Below are 15,545 nucleotides of genomic sequence, written 5' to 3'. Positions count from 1 at the left end.
ATAGAGAGAAAGAAATGCAGAAAGAGAGAAGATCAACGAAAGAGAGAAAAAGAAATAGAGAGAAAATAAGATAGAGAGAAAAAGGAGGCAAGAATCGTGCATATAGCGACCAGATACTGCGCCACCTGGCCAAGCCGCGCATGCGCGGTAGCTTAGCCACGCCCACCGACGAAGATATCGCGCGCAACCTCCGCTCTACAGTGCATAGCCTGGCTGCGCCCGATCATGCCGAGACAGTCATGGGGCGTCCTAAGAAAGTCCCGAGAAAGAAGCCGCGCTTCTCGAAACTAGGCGTGCCGGTCAGTTCGAGCGGCGATGGGCCCGTGCTTCGCTGCGCCAGGCTTTTCGTGACATAGTGCAATCTTCCCGCGTTTTTTATTATTACCAATTATAATCAGGCTTTTCATTCTCACTTTAACTCTGATTTGTCTAGCGGAAGTTCTTGTGCTTTCTGCGAAATGCTCGGTGCCCTAACTGTGCTTCTTTTTTTTTTCCATTGTCGAAAGGGAAGGTAATGCAGGCGAAGAGCCAACAGCGACATAAAATAAAAACATGTCATAATAACCTCAACCAAGCTATACAAGGCGCTAAGTTCAACCATCTAGTAATGTATATTTTCTACAGTTATATGCATAATGGTTGTACGTCTTCGCATCTAAAAATCGCGTATCAAAAGCTCTTCTGCATCTGCTGTAATGCAGTGATATAAAGTATGTAATGGAAGCGATCGATAAAAAATCGAGCAGTATGATAGAAAAGAAGAAAAAAGAACTCTTAGAAATGAAAGAAAGAAATGAAGCCCGGTCAACCCGCAAGTTCCTATTCCTAAAAAAACGTGTTGACAAGGTGAATTTTTCGAGCAATTGACTCGAGCGGTCGTATAAAAAGGTTAAACCGAAGCAATAAAAAAAACATGCGTTTAGGTGCGCCGCTACGAGCGCCGTATCAAGCAGTTCTTCGATTATTGATGATTAAAATGATAAACGATTATAAAAGTAACTGCTCGGAGGCCGCGCCTGGCCTGTGTGATGAGCTATAGAGGTTTAATGCGATAGTCTTCAATGTTGTGAACGTGGGTCAGATTTTTAGGTGGCTATGATTTCTTTTTCCGTAATGAAACTGGTAACCGGCTGTGTGAAGATAAATGCGTGAACTCTGCAATACTAGACAAATACAATATATTTAAAATGTATAATATTCTGGTATCGTTCGTGTTAAACGTGCGGGCAGCTGGAAAAATATTTCGCGCAGCCCGGTCTTTTTCTATCTTTTTTTTTCCTCAAGATATAATGGAATCGCGAGTTCCTCAAAGCGCTCACGTCAGGACTTGAAAATGGAAAGGGGGAAAAGCTGCAGGCCGAGGGGCCATAGTTCACTGAGTTCTCCAGCTCACTTATTATTCGCCAATATTTTCGTACAGATTTAAAATTTCGGGAGCATCTCTCTGGCTTTACAGTAAATTTTTAATAGTTTTATTTTTGCCCTGGTCGGTACCATCAATTCTCTCTCTCTCTCCCTCTCTATTTTCCTGTTAAACTCTGCGCTGGCTTGATAAGCACTCTGTAAAATATATTCTCACGTCCGCCTTGCAGGTATCAGCGAAAAAGGAAAGTATGGAGCAGATTTTCCGGTAATTTGGCAGGCACGAAACTTGCGGTGAGACTCCCCGCTTTTGAGAGCCTGTAACAAAGTGTCGAGCCTTTAATGTTCTTCAAAAATTCCTAGAAGCGGAGTACCTCAGAAAAGGGTAGACTCGTGTCTGCCGTCACGTTCCATCTTTCTCGTTGTACTTGTTTCTTTTGTCTTTATGCTTCTTATTTTAAAAGCCACGGCTCTTCTACTCTCCCAATTCTCCAGATGGTAGATTGCTGATTAAGAGCGCTGTCTTCTTCTTCTTCTTCTTCTAGTAATTTGCAGTTTTCTAAGATGTCTTCTGCCATGTGAATAAAAAAAAAAGGGCAGAACGAGGAAGCACACGAGAACGAATGGCCGTCCTGTGTCCATGCGGCCCGCTTTCCGTTAGCGCCCGATTCGTAACGCAGATTTATGGAGAGTCGTTAAATTGCTCTTACCGAATCGCAGTGTGCCCAAGGCCGGAATGCTGTGGCTGTCCGGGAAGCCACTAGTTCGAAAATAATCACCGGAAGAAGCAGGGCTGTATATTTTGTTTTCGCTAATATTGCCAAGTACACACGATTCACTCGAACGGACAAGGTACAGCTATTGCTGCAAACTAATTCGGGTCAATTTCACTCAGTACTAAGTTTGTTTGTTTTTCTTAAATCACCCGCAGCAACTTCCGGTCAACGCTACACGACCACAATTTCACCCCAACACGAACCAGACCGTATTGCGTTTTGCGTTTCATAAAAAGCGTGCAACTTTGTGGAAGTTACGCAAGAAGTCCGGTGAGCCAACTTTTTCAACCGCAACGGTTGACCGCAAAATGCGCGGCATTATGATGCTAGTGCGAGCTGAGCACGAGCCTGCGCGTGAGACGCCGCGGCGGACTGCGAGTGAAAAAATTTGCCGCGCATCTGCGTGCTTCGCTGCAAATGTCCTCTAAAGTCGATAGAAGAGGCGCTGCGTGAGATATGGACGCCATCTGGCAATACGTCGGGAAACATGAGTGCTGTGTTGCGGGCTGGTAGTCCCGGCGCAGCAGCAGGCGAAGACCGGCGGTGACCAATGCGACCGGCGGGGACGCCAGCCAGCCCGAACACGCGGTTCGGCGCGAAGCGCCGAAGCAGAAGAAACGTCCGCACTCGACGAGTACTCTCCACACACTCTTTTATTTACACGTCGCCTGGGTAAAACAGGAATGCCAGAGCGGCGCCCCATGGCATTCGTACAGTGCAATACTGAACCGAAACCGAAACACAACAATGAGCTCGTGCAGAGGGCACGAAGGAAGGCAAGTTTCAGCGCAGTCGCATTTTCAGCGCAGCTTAAGAAACTAGGGTCTCTAGAATTACGTATCTATGTATTTTCTATTAAAGGAACACACCATCTAATACTTACCTAGTGATGTTGTGCCTCAGATATGCGTAATATTTGCTTTTTGATCAACAATGTACACAAGTATGAACCTAGTCAGCCGTTCAAGATGGCTGGCCCTTGGGCAAGTGGTTCAACTGGTTCAACTTTGGCTGGGTGGCTGACTCGAGTGACGTGGCGACAAACAGACAGAAAGACAGACCGAAATTTCTGCGTTTAAGTTCCCCAAGAAAGGCTATCGTCTTTAAAACCCGTAAAGCAGGGGTCTCAAACTCGCCTCAGCTATAGCAGGCCGCAGTCACGAAACTTAGTCCCGCTAGGGACGAGATAGCGAAAATGGTTGAAGCAGGGGGGAGGGGGTCGAGAGTTTGAAGAAAATGTCACCTAACATTGCCATTTGAAAGAACGTCTTTCCGATATCTCATACATGGCTCATTTCTGAAGGGGATTTGCCGTCAGGTTTTGAGAAACATATTGATATTGGTCTTCACACTGACTAAAATCTGCAATATAGAGTTTTGGTTCCACGGTGACGTTTCAAGTCATAGTGACCGCATGGTGTGCCTCGCGATAAAGAATGCTTGAGGCCAGTACGGTCTCTGTGGCTTACCCGAACATAGCGTTATTATTCCCCAATGCGAGCACCATTTAGCACCAAGTCACAGCACATTATTCCTTGTGGAGCCGCGGGCCGCGTGCTTGAGACCCCTGCCGTGAAGGAACTAAACGAAGCGTAATATGTCCAAAAACAACGTACTAAGAACTTCACAACACAGTTGGTTCCTTTCTAAGGGTAGCAAACCGTCTTCGCTTGTTACGCACCTTAAAGAACAATTTCGCCTTTCGCTTGTAAAAGCACCACACTATTTCTCGTTGCGAACGCAACTACTACAAAAATTCCCGCTAGCGTCCACATTGTCGCACGCTGCGTATAAAAAAAAATACAGGCTCTCCGCATGCATCATCCAGCCCACTTAAGAAGATTCGACATTCCCGACAAAACGCAAAATCCGCTCTAATATTGTTAACACAGAGGAACTCGTACGCCCACGCGTGCCAACGTCAGACAGACAGCCCGAATGCGTTGCTGCCGTGCGCAGTCTATTCCAAATTAGCAAGTGAGAGGAATCTTCTCTGATGTCTCTGAAGGAGTCAAAGCTTCCGCCTACCCACCAGCGTAATTGCCCCGGATAAGATGCTGGTATTAACGCGGCTACTAGATCCCGAAGCACCTGCAGCTATTTTCTTCCCACAAATCACATCGTCTGCCTCCCACAACTTTGCGCCTCTCTTAATTTACTGTGATGTAAGGTCGAGGCGCCCTTGGGGTAAAGCCTTTCATCAATCAGGTAGCCTCACTTTAAAGCTTTATTTCAGCTCTTTCGCATATTACAAACTGAATCATGGGTGTTGACGTATGCATACTGCTATTCGCCTCGAGATCTTTGAGTTGTGCCCTCTCGCGTGTGACGTCAGAGAGAGGACTGGGGTGCCGCTCTTCACGCACGCGCTCGCTCTGTGAAGGCTTCTCAACGCTGCCGGCCAGTCTGTCTTGCTCGAGTTATTGAAACAGTAGTGGACAAGTTCATAAATCAATTTGTACTGAATGTTCGAGCAAAACGCCCCACGAAATCGAGCGGACTTGCCGTCAGGAGCACGCTCAGTGTCGATTACTCCTGGTGTCGTCTGCTATGTGTACATCTGCATGTATGGCGACGATTTCTTTTCGCGACTTTTCTATGGCCGTGGCGCACTCAAAATGACTTTCCGGCCCGTTTTCTACCACTGACGTCAGCGTTCGGCTTCCGTGTCTGCGCTAAAGCGCAATATACATATACCGCGTGCTGCGCGTGTTGGGTTGCCAAGCCTGCACCTTCGGCTCACTCCCTTTGGTCGGAGTTTTAAGCGCATGACAAACGACGTGTGATGTCATTCAAATAAATTAAATGGTCCTTACAGGCAACAATCTTTGATTAGATCCAAGTTTTCAGCAGCTGCCGTGTAAGCGCGTCGTAAGTACTTGAAATTTAAACAATAAATAAAAAGGATGAGAGCACGTGTCAAAAGGGGATGCACGAGGTGATATGAAATATTGGTAGGTTGTCCGGAATTGTTGTTTTTCTTTTCTGCAGCATGTTTTAATCCCTAAGTTAATAAATCAACGTTTGATGACTCGTTCACGGTCGTTTGAAAGTATGCTGAGTAGAATTAGTGTAATCATACTAACGTAGATAAATACAAAGCTTTCGCATCGAAAGTCGTAATAAGATGTATTTGCAATATAGTAGTGTAAATCACTCTCAACGGTCGACTGCTGATAGGGCGTGAAGCGGTCACTGTACTAAAAAGACTCACAGGGCTCCATATGCATTTGCCTAAGATGACTCGAAGGCGAAAGCCATCTTCTTTTTCTTCAGTCGATGTATTTCTTTGATTGCGATAGCAATTATATGGACAGTCTCGGCTGAATTTTGCCGTCGCCGTCGCCGTCATGCACCGTATATGTATATGTATATATATATATATATATATATATATATATATATATATATATAAAAGCCCCAAAGAAAAATAATTCAGAAAAATGCTTTCGAAGCGCGGAATCGAACCAAGGACCTCTTGCTCCGCAGCGAGCGGCGCTAACCACTACGTCACGGAACGCAGGCCCTCCACGTAGCTAACGGCGAGCGTTATATACACACCCTTTACCGCTGGACGGACTCAGAGATGGCCGGCGCTTAGAAGCGTTTCGTCATTACCAGCGAGATGGCACTAGGAGCACGGTGGGTGCGTTTAAAAGTTGTCGGCGAGCTCGCTCGCTTCTTCTTATATTTGAAAAGGTGAACCTTGGCCTTCTGCTGTCTGCTCGCGCGGTTTTCTCGTGGTGAGGGCAAGAGGGATGTTTCAAGCTTTCACCGTGATGTCCGCGCTCATTAGTTTCTTGCTATCGCATTCATTGCTTCGCCCTTGCGGCGAAACTGTGATTTTTTTCTTCAGTCGATGTAATCGATGCCCCTTCCGAATGCTTTCTGGACGTAACGTGGTTTTGCAGAAGCTTTCAACACATCACCTGGTTTTGCATTGCCTCCGTGATCGACCCACCGATCACGGAGGCAATGCAAACCGAAGATGTCATGTGATGGCGTCATCATGTAACGTGACGTTGTGGCGTCACAAATTTTGGCGGTCTGTAATGTCATGAGGGCGTCATAAGGTGACGCCATCATGTGATCATTCTTTGCATCACTCGTGTTGACGCTGCCGACTCGAGACGCCGACGGCTAATCTTCGCGTTTGATCAGGAATCCAAGGCTTTCACCTTAAAATATTCATTCTTGTTACAGCGCGGTAAAGAATAGCAATAACCAACCAAAGGGGCCAAAAGAACGGCGGGTAAGAGCTCTCTTTCTTCGCTTCCTGGACACATTCGCCGATTTTTACTATCGATGACAAATGAAAAAAGAGCAGCGGAGCGAGTTCCCTAAGCATTAGGAACTGTATAATTCGCGCCGTCCTGCCATCACCATTGACAGGCACGCGCACCCGATTAGGCAGCACTGCGCAATAAGCATGAATCTGGCTCACGAGCGGCAAACAGCAAGGGCGTATTTATCTCTAATCATAAGGGTGCGAACTGTACCACGCGCGCCGCTGCTGGCGTTTCATTCGGAGTTTTAAAGTGCATCCAACTCGCCCAATCTACGCTAGTTGTCCGCAGAAACCCGCTGGTCGATGAAGTGATCAATTTATTTCGTCGGCAAACGTTTTGTGTACACAGGTCCAGATGACTACAATTGGGAGTGGAGTGTGAATTTTCGTTCAACTTAAGTCTGTTTACATGACGCTCACTTTTGCGAATAAGCCGTAAAATTGATCGCGCTTCGCTTCCAAAGCAGAGTAGACGCTCTAACCCACTTGTCGGGACATTCGCGCTTTCACTCAAGGTATTTCAACGCCATCCAGCCCAGTAGTGAGTGACGCTACGGACTCGGGGGTATTATCCTGATCACGATGGCTCTGTGCATATAAAAGATACGTTAAATGTTAACGTTTATTAACATCCTGTAATGTTAGCAGCCATCTAAAGAACTATCATTACAAGAAAATACAGCTAGTAGTCGAGGAACGCCGTGCGACGCGAGCGAACTATAACGAAAATGCTGCTGTTCTAGCCAGAGCCTAAAAGATGACAAAAGCCGAATCCCCGCCTTTGCGTCACCGGAGCGCTGTTCGCAGCGCCGCCATCGGTGGCACACGAGGCGGATTGCTTCCCAGATTCGGTGCGGTCATTTTATGCAAAACAAGTCCTTATGCAAGCCATTAACATTAAGTTCCAAGGCCGTCCTATGAATCTGTGAGTGACAGCCTACGAGTGCTTCTCTTCCGCCGTTTTCTCGGGAGATGAACAATATAATACTACTATAAGGGGACGTTAAAATACAATTTACAACGTGGAACTTAGGCCCGTATTCTGAAACGCTCCTTACCTCGGACATTTTCTTTACCTTATGTAAGGAGCCCTTCATGCCTCCTTATCTTAAGGAAGTCCTTGAGGGAGCCAGCGTATTCTAAAAGCTTCCTCCAACCTTCCTTTTCTTGGAAAACGCTGGTATTTGTGGAAAACGATGCGTAACAATCTCACCATTATGAAGGTGAGAGCCGTCCGATAGAAGCACAATGTTCTATAGAGGATGCATTAACAAGAATAATGGCCTCAGACAGGCTGCCTCCTGTTAATACAACTTCTATAGCACACTGTCTCACCATTAGTGCACTTGAAATCTGTGCACACCTTACATCAGTGAAATTTGTATCAATGAGAACTTTTCGTGAGCGGCTTTCGAGAGGGTGCTACGTACTTTTCTGTGCATTTATTCTGTGCACTTGCTGCTGCAATAATTTGCACATGTCTGCAATCTTTGATTTTATATTATGATGTTATTTGATGTTATGATGGTGTTATGATGTTATTTGATGTATATTATCAACCCGTCAGCAAACGGTAAAAACTCCCCTGTTTATTATACAGCGGCGCGGCGTATGGCTAGGGTTCCGTGTAATTTTCCTGCGCGTCAACAATAACGTATGTACCACACAAATTGGGCGAACCCTATCACTCGCCACCGGTCCACTAAAAAGGAAGAAGAGAACACGCGGGCGGCAAACGCCAATTAAACAGACCCTGAAACACTTTTCCAAGTAATCATTGAATATGTCTCCATTAAAAAAAGCTTATTCCCTCACGAATCGAGTGCCGCAGAAAATTTTAGAATCTGTCAAGTACGAGCGGAGTTACGGGGATTTGTCGCACGCTTCAAGCGCTTTCTCTCTCCTTTCGTACCAGCGAGCGCGCCGAAAGCTACGCAGGGAGAGGATGACAAGGGGGCAAGAAGATTCACCCGTTCGTCAGCACGCGTCATGACCTTGAGCAGTTCCTTTTTTTTTTCTTCGAGTGAGTGAGTGAGTGAGAACTTTATTGTGGTCCAAAAGTGGCAGAAGCTGAACGCGACTGGAGGTCCCGCTAGCTCGGCCAGGTGGCTCCACCCAGGAAGGTGCCGGAAGCTGGAGCCTCTCGGCGATGTCCCGGGGCCCTCTGGACTGCCAGGAGTTGGTTGTTGAGTTCCATGCTGCGCATGGCAGCCTCCCAGGAGGGTGTGTCTGATAATCCAGACCCCGATCGCGCGCGCGGGTACGTGGCGGCATTCCGCGGCCGCCGCGGTAACTATGCGGCTCACGATGCTCAAATCAGCCAATGGCAGTGGACTTTGGGTTTATGGCGCGATAATTTGGGTTTATGGCATCATTTGTCGAGAGAAGAGCGAGTGGTTTCTCGCTGACTTTGAGAATTAATTATAAATTCCAGGCCGCGTGCTGCGCTATAGTGTTTGGCTCGCGTGTTCTCAGGAGCCTCGACTACCGATCGGCAGGGTTTTTTGAGCACGCTGAAAAAGTGTTGCAGGGCCCCTTTAAGATCGCGCGCGAAATGCCAGGCGCATGCGTAAAGCTTGACAAGACGACGCATGTCGCGAAACGGAGAATGTGGCAAAAAAAACGCAAGCACCATGCTGCTCAAATGGAGAACTTTAGAGGAGCATGCGCGAAATTCAGAGGGGACCTTCTGGACAAACATTTCATATTTAGTTGCGGGGTGTGTGCTCGGCTGTGGCTCGAAATCTTGTGTCACCTCTGTGTCGTGTGCTAAACGGCTCCGCTGGCCATCCACCATCACAGAGTGGAATCATCATCATCATCATCAGCCTATCTACGCCCACTGCAGGGCAAAGGCCTCTCCCATGTTCCGCCAATCAACTCGGTCCTGTGCTTTCTGCTGCCACGTTATACCTGCAAACTTCTTAATCTCATCTACCCACCTAATTTTTTGTCTCCCCCTCACGCGTTTGCCATCTCTTGGAATCCAGTCAGTTACCCTTAATGACCACCGGTTATCCTGCCGACGTGCTACGTGGCCGGCCCATATCCATTTCTTCTTCTTAATTTCAACTATGATATCCTTAACCCCCGTTTGTTCCCTGACCCACTCTGCTCTCTTCCTGTCTCTTAAGGTTACACCTATCATTTTCCTTTCCATCGCTCGCTGCGTCGTCCTCAATTTAAGTTGAACCCTCTTTGTAAGTCTCCAGGTTTCTGCTCCGTAGGTAAGTACCGGTAAGATGCAGCTGTTATATACCTTCCTCTTGAGAGATAGTGGTAGACTACCATTCATGATTTGATAGTGCTTGCCGAATGAGCCCCATCCCATCCTTATTCTCCTAGTTATTTCACTCTCATGGTTATTTCACTCACTCTCACCAATTAACCCTCGGCCCTCAGTCCCCAGCGGCTGCGAAGCAACTGACCAAGGCGGCGGTCAGACCTGCGACGCAGCAGAGGGTGCTAAGAATCTCTGGGTCCGGACAGGCCGCCATTGGAATCTGAACTTGGCTACATATAACGCTAGAACTTTATCTAGTGAGGCGAGTCTAGCTGTACTATTCGAGGAATTAGAGGGTGTTAAATGGGATGTAATAGGGCTCAGTGAGGTTAGGAGACCACAGGAGGCTTATACAGTGCTGAAGAACGGACACGTCCTATGCTATCGTGGCTTAGCTGACAGAAGAGAACTAGGAGTGGGGTTCCTTATTCATAAAAATATAGCTGGCAATATAGAGGAATATTATAGCATTAATGAGAGGGTTTTATGTATCGTGATTAAGTTTAATAAGAGGTACAGGATGAAGGTGATACAGGCCTACGCGCCTACATCGAGCCATGATGATCAACTGGTTGAACGCTTCTACGAAGACGTAGAATCAGCAATGAGTAGGGTAAAGACACAGTATACTGTACTGATGGGCGACTTTAATGCAAAAGTAGGCAAGAAGCAGGCTGGAGATCATGCAGTTGGGGAATATGGCATCGGCTCTAGAAATGCCAGAGGGGAGTTACTAGTAGAGTTCGCAGAACGCAATAATTTACGGATCTTGAATACCTTCTACAGAAAACGGACTACTCGTAAGTGGACGTGGAGGAGTCCTAATGGCGAAACTAAAAATGAAATAGACTTCATAATGTGCGACCACCCGGGCATTATACAGGATGTGGAAGTAGTTAACAAGATCCGATGCAGTGACCATAGAATGGTAAGATCTAGAATTCAACTAGACGTGAGGAAGGAACGGCAGAAACTGATACGCAAGAAGAAGCCGATTAATGAACTAGCTCTGCAAGAGAAAATACAAGAATTCAGAGTTTCACTTCAGAATAGGTACGCGGCTTTAACCGAGGAAACCGACCTTAGCGTTGACGCAATGAATGATAATCTGACTAGTATCATTAAGGAGTGTGCAGTGGAAGTCGGGGGTACAGTCGTTAGACAGGACACTGGTAAGCTATCCCAAGAGACGAAAAACCTCATTAAGAAACGTCAAGCTATGAAAGCCTCAAATGCAACAGACAAAATAGAGCTGGCGGAGCTTTCGAAGTTGATCAATAGGCGTAAAGTAGCAGACATAAGAAATTATAATATGGAGAGAATTGAGCATGCTCTAAAGAACGGAAGAAGCCTCAAAGCTACGAAGACAAAACTGTGCATAGGCAAAAATCAGATGTATGCATTAAGGGACAAGGATGGCAAGGTCACAACCAATATGGATAGAATAGTTGAGGTAGCGGAAGAGTTCTACAGAGATCTGTACAGCAGCCGAGACAGTCAGGATGATAATGTAAGAAGCAGTAATATCCCAGAGGAATCTGACATCCCACCAGTATTAACAGGAGAAGTAAAGAAAGCCCTAAAGGGAATGCAAAGAGGCAAAGCCGCTGGTGAGGATCAGGTAACATCAGACCTGCTGAAAGACGGTGGAGAGATTATGTTAGAGAAACTGGCCACCCTGTATACGAAGTGTCTCTCGACAGGGAGGATACCAGAATCTTGGAGGAATGCCAACATCATCTTGATCCATAAGAAAGGGGACGTCAAGGACCTGAAAAATTACAGGCCCATCAGCTTACTGTCCGTTGTCTACAAGCTATTCACAAAAGTAATTGCTAACAGAATTAATAGGACATTAGAGTTTAATCAACCAAGGGACCAGGCAGGATTTCGTACAGGATTCTCAACAATAGACCATATTCATACTATCAATCAGGTGATAGAGAAATGCGCGGAATACAACCAACCCCTATACATAGCCTTCATAGATTACGAGAAGGCATTTGATTCGGTGGAGACATCAGCAGTCGTGCAAGCACTGCGGAATCAGGGCATCGACGAAGCCTATATAAACATAATGGAAGCTACCGACTGAGCTAGCTGAGCTAGTCTTGTCATCGAGTACAAGAAGGGTAGCACTAACACAGTTGCTGACGCACTTTCACGTGCACCTTTGTCTATTGAACCCCAGGTCGAGCCGGAAACAGTGTGTGCGGTTACGACACCAGCTGTGACAATGCAGTCACGTTGGGGTACTTTGGTGAGTAAACAGGAGCTCCTTGCAGCACAGCAGGGCGATGGCCTTTGTCGTAAGGTGTCAGAAAAGCTAGCGGCTCGTGATCCAACTGACACCGGAAGCAACGAGGAGACCGACTGCTACCTGCTCGGAGAAGGAGGCCTCTTGTTCCGGTACTTTCCTCAGGTTGACGATGGTAGGGTGGAGTCACCGTTTCGAGTTGTCATTCCTCGCAAACTTCGCAAATTGTTCGTAAAGTACTACCATGACAGTGCTTTAGCTGGTCACTCTTCAGGGCAGAAGACTTACGAGAAGCTGTGTCGTACGGTAACCTGGCCAGGGTTGAAACAGGATGTATTACGCTACGCGCGTTCCTGTTCAGTGTGTCAAAAGGCGAAACCGCGTGGGGGTTTACCGTTAGGAACAATGCAGTCAGTTGAGAGTACATCGCCATGGCAGATTGTTGCATGTGACGTAATGGGCCCGTTTCCCATGAGTCCGCGGCGAAACCAGTATCTGCTTGTTGTGACTGACCATTTCACGAAATGGGTTGAATTGTTTCCTTTGCGCAAGCTCACTTCGCAGAAAGTATGGGACTGCCTTCTCGAAACCTTCACGAGGTTCGGATTCCCTGCCCAGCTGATCACGGACAACGCGACGTACTTCACCAGCAAGGTGTTCACGGATTCCTGTGACGCCTTGGGAATTCGTCACAAGCGCACGTCTGTGTATCACCCGCAAGCCAACATCACGGAACGGGTAAACCGAAATGTGAAATCTATGCTTGTCGCGCATACTGAGCGTCATAAAGACTGGGACCTGAAACTGGCAGAAATAGCGTTCGCAACTAGGACGACAGTTAATCGCTCAACAGGCTTCACTCCTGCTCAACTTGACCTGGGCAAGGAATTGAGCTTTCCGCAGGACAGTGCTTTGACATGTGCAACCGCTTCTTCAAGGCCTTATTCAAAGTTTGCAGGGGACCTGAGACAGAGGCTGACCGACGCGGTACAACAAGCCAAACAGCACCTCGATGTGTCCCGAATGGAACAGGCAGGACAGTATGACAAGCGTCGACAAAACGTTAGCTTTGAGGTTGGGGAGTTGGTGTTGAAGCGGACACACCCGCTCAGCGACGCCTCGAAAGGTTTTGCCGCTTCCTTAGCTAACAGGTGGGACGGACCGTATAGAATCACCCAGAAATCCAGGCTCTCGTACATGCTGAAAGATTGCTTAACTAATCAAGCGTGTGGCCCTATTCATGTCTCAGATCTGAAACCATTTTATGCACGGCAAGACTCAGCAGCTGATGATCCAGATATGCCTCACCAGGGCTTGGCCACCCAGTCACCCACACCACTAAGCAAGTGGTACAATCTGCGTCCCCGGTGACGGACAAGAGGGGGTCCCTGCAGCCGGCCTTTCCGGACCATCATCCGGTCCCCACCACGTCATTTTGAGGGGGGGGGGGATGTGTGGGAACCACGCCCACCGGCTATCGCGAGATAGCGCCACGTGCTGCGCAGAGGCGGTGCGCGTGGCCCAGCTGCGCGGCTTAAAAGGGGCAGCCTGCGCGCCGCCCAGGGGAGACGTGCCTGGGACGCCAGGAAGGACGGATGCTGCCACCCGCATTGACCGATTGCTGCTGCCGCCGATCATGGTCGTCGCCTTGTCGTCTCGTGTGCCTGGACCGACCCCGCCGTATGCAGCGCAGAGTTAAATAAATTGTTGTTGTTGTTTGTTGCGAGTTGAAGCCTCCGTCTTCCTTGCTTTGACTGCGGACGGGACGCAGCAAGCCCAGTACCCACAACATCTACAGCGCATCCACAACCACTATAGTCCTTCATAAAGAAAGCGACAGAATCCCAATAAAGAAGGGCGTACGACAGGGAGGCACGATCTCTCCAATGCTATTCACCGCGTGTTTACAGGAGGTTTTCAGGGCCCTAGATTGGGAAGAATTAGGGATAAGAGTTAATGGAGAGTATCTCAGTAACCTGCGATTCGCTGATGACATTGCATTGATGAGTAACGCGGGAGACGAATTACAGCTCATGATTACTGAACTGGATACGGAAAGTAGAAGAGTAGGTCTGAAAATTAATATGCATAAAACTAAAGTAATGTGGAACAATCTTGGCAGAGAACAGCGCTTTGCGATAGGTGGCGAGACGCTGGAAGTTGTAAAGGAGTACGTCTACTTAGGACAGGTAGTAACCGCGGAGCCGAACCATGAGAGTGAAATAACAGAGTGGAATAGCTCACACTTTTTCATCTCAGTTTTTTAATAAATATAATTTTGCCACGTACACTCTGCAGCGCCAAATTATATGGGCTGGGTCAGATTTAAAGGCTGGAAAAACGTAATTTCTGCTCTTCCGCTTCATTTCTGAATGGTTAATTTGCTATTTATATTTTGTTTTAAATGCATTTATTGAGTTCGTGCGCATGGGCGCTGTCAGTACATCGAAAGTAAATGGCAAGTATCTCAAAATTCTGTATAACACACAGTGCCCTCTTCGCACAGCATCGAGAACGCCAGAAGATCAGAATATCTTACAAATCGTTGAATGCCTCGGTTCTCCCATCTGGACGCCTCTGCACGTCTCAGAGGCATAAAGCAGGCCAGTGAACATGCGACATCTCTTCATGTCACACGTACGTGAAGAGTCATGGCTCAACGTAATTCATCGTACGTGCGGTTCAAGTGAAGGATACTTCCGGGCCCTTTACCAGCCACTAGAAAGAGGGGCTCTACTTGTAGTCGAGTCATTCGATGAAACAATGTTTCGACATTTCTGGATAACTGAAGTGGCACTTTCGTTTTCACGTCAAGTGTATAGAACACGGGCCTAATTTACAAAAGTTCTTCGTCCGCAAATGCTATATCTTTGACATCGGATGGCAGCGTTCGCTGATATGTCTGACATCAGCGTTGGCTGAAATTTGTAGCAACGAACAATACCAGCATGTGTGCTCTTAGTGAATACGCCCTTACGAACCAAGGCATCGAAAGGCATAGAGCATGGAGAAGCGTTATTCTGAACTAGTCCAGAAGCAGGGACTAACATACTCGAGAGCTGCCTCTCACCACGAGAGTAACAAGGTGAACTGGAGCACCTTCCTCAACATTCTCCCCTCCCCCATATATATATATATATATATATATATATATATATATATATATATATATATATATCACTATTCATTCTACGTGTATGGCCTGTAGAAGGTTCTCTATGTGTTCTGCAATTTGCAGTGCAAGCGCGTGTGTAAAGTCAGATATTAAACTTCACATGTCACATCCAGAAATGAAAGTTCTTGGGCCTTAATGTGTGTGTGTGTGTGTGTGTGTGTGTGTGTGTGTGTGTGTGTGTGTGTGTGTGTGTGTGTGTGTGTGTGTGTGTGTGTGTGTGTGTGTGTGTGTGGTGTGTGTGTGTGTGTGTGTGTGTGTGTGTGTGTGTGTGTGTGTGTGTGTGTGTGTGTGTGTGTGTGTGTGTGTGTGTGTGTGTGTGTGTGTGTGTGTGTGTGTGTGTGTGTGTGTGTGTGTGTGCGTGCGTGCGTGCGTGCGTGCGTGCGTGCGTGCGTGCGTGCGTGCGT

At 47.3% G+C, this 15,545-nt stretch overlaps 1 protein-coding gene across 1 annotated transcript in view; it reads right to left on the bottom strand.

Annotated features, from left to right (window-relative positions):
• LOC119379733 (neuromedin-K receptor) overlaps window positions 1-15,545 on the bottom strand; it is a 193,538-nt gene that overhangs the window by 109,369 nt on the left and 68,624 nt on the right. The gene's annotated exons all lie outside the window — the stretch shown is intronic.

Source organism: Rhipicephalus sanguineus, chromosome 1 (genome assembly GCF_013339695.2).
Source record: "Rhipicephalus sanguineus isolate Rsan-2018 chromosome 1, BIME_Rsan_1.4, whole genome shotgun sequence".
In the NCBI taxonomy this organism is placed as follows: Eukaryota; Metazoa; Arthropoda; class Arachnida; order Ixodida; family Ixodidae; genus Rhipicephalus; species Rhipicephalus sanguineus.
The sequence above is the reverse complement of the archived record's forward strand: the minus strand, read 5'-3'. Positions and strand labels throughout refer to the sequence as shown.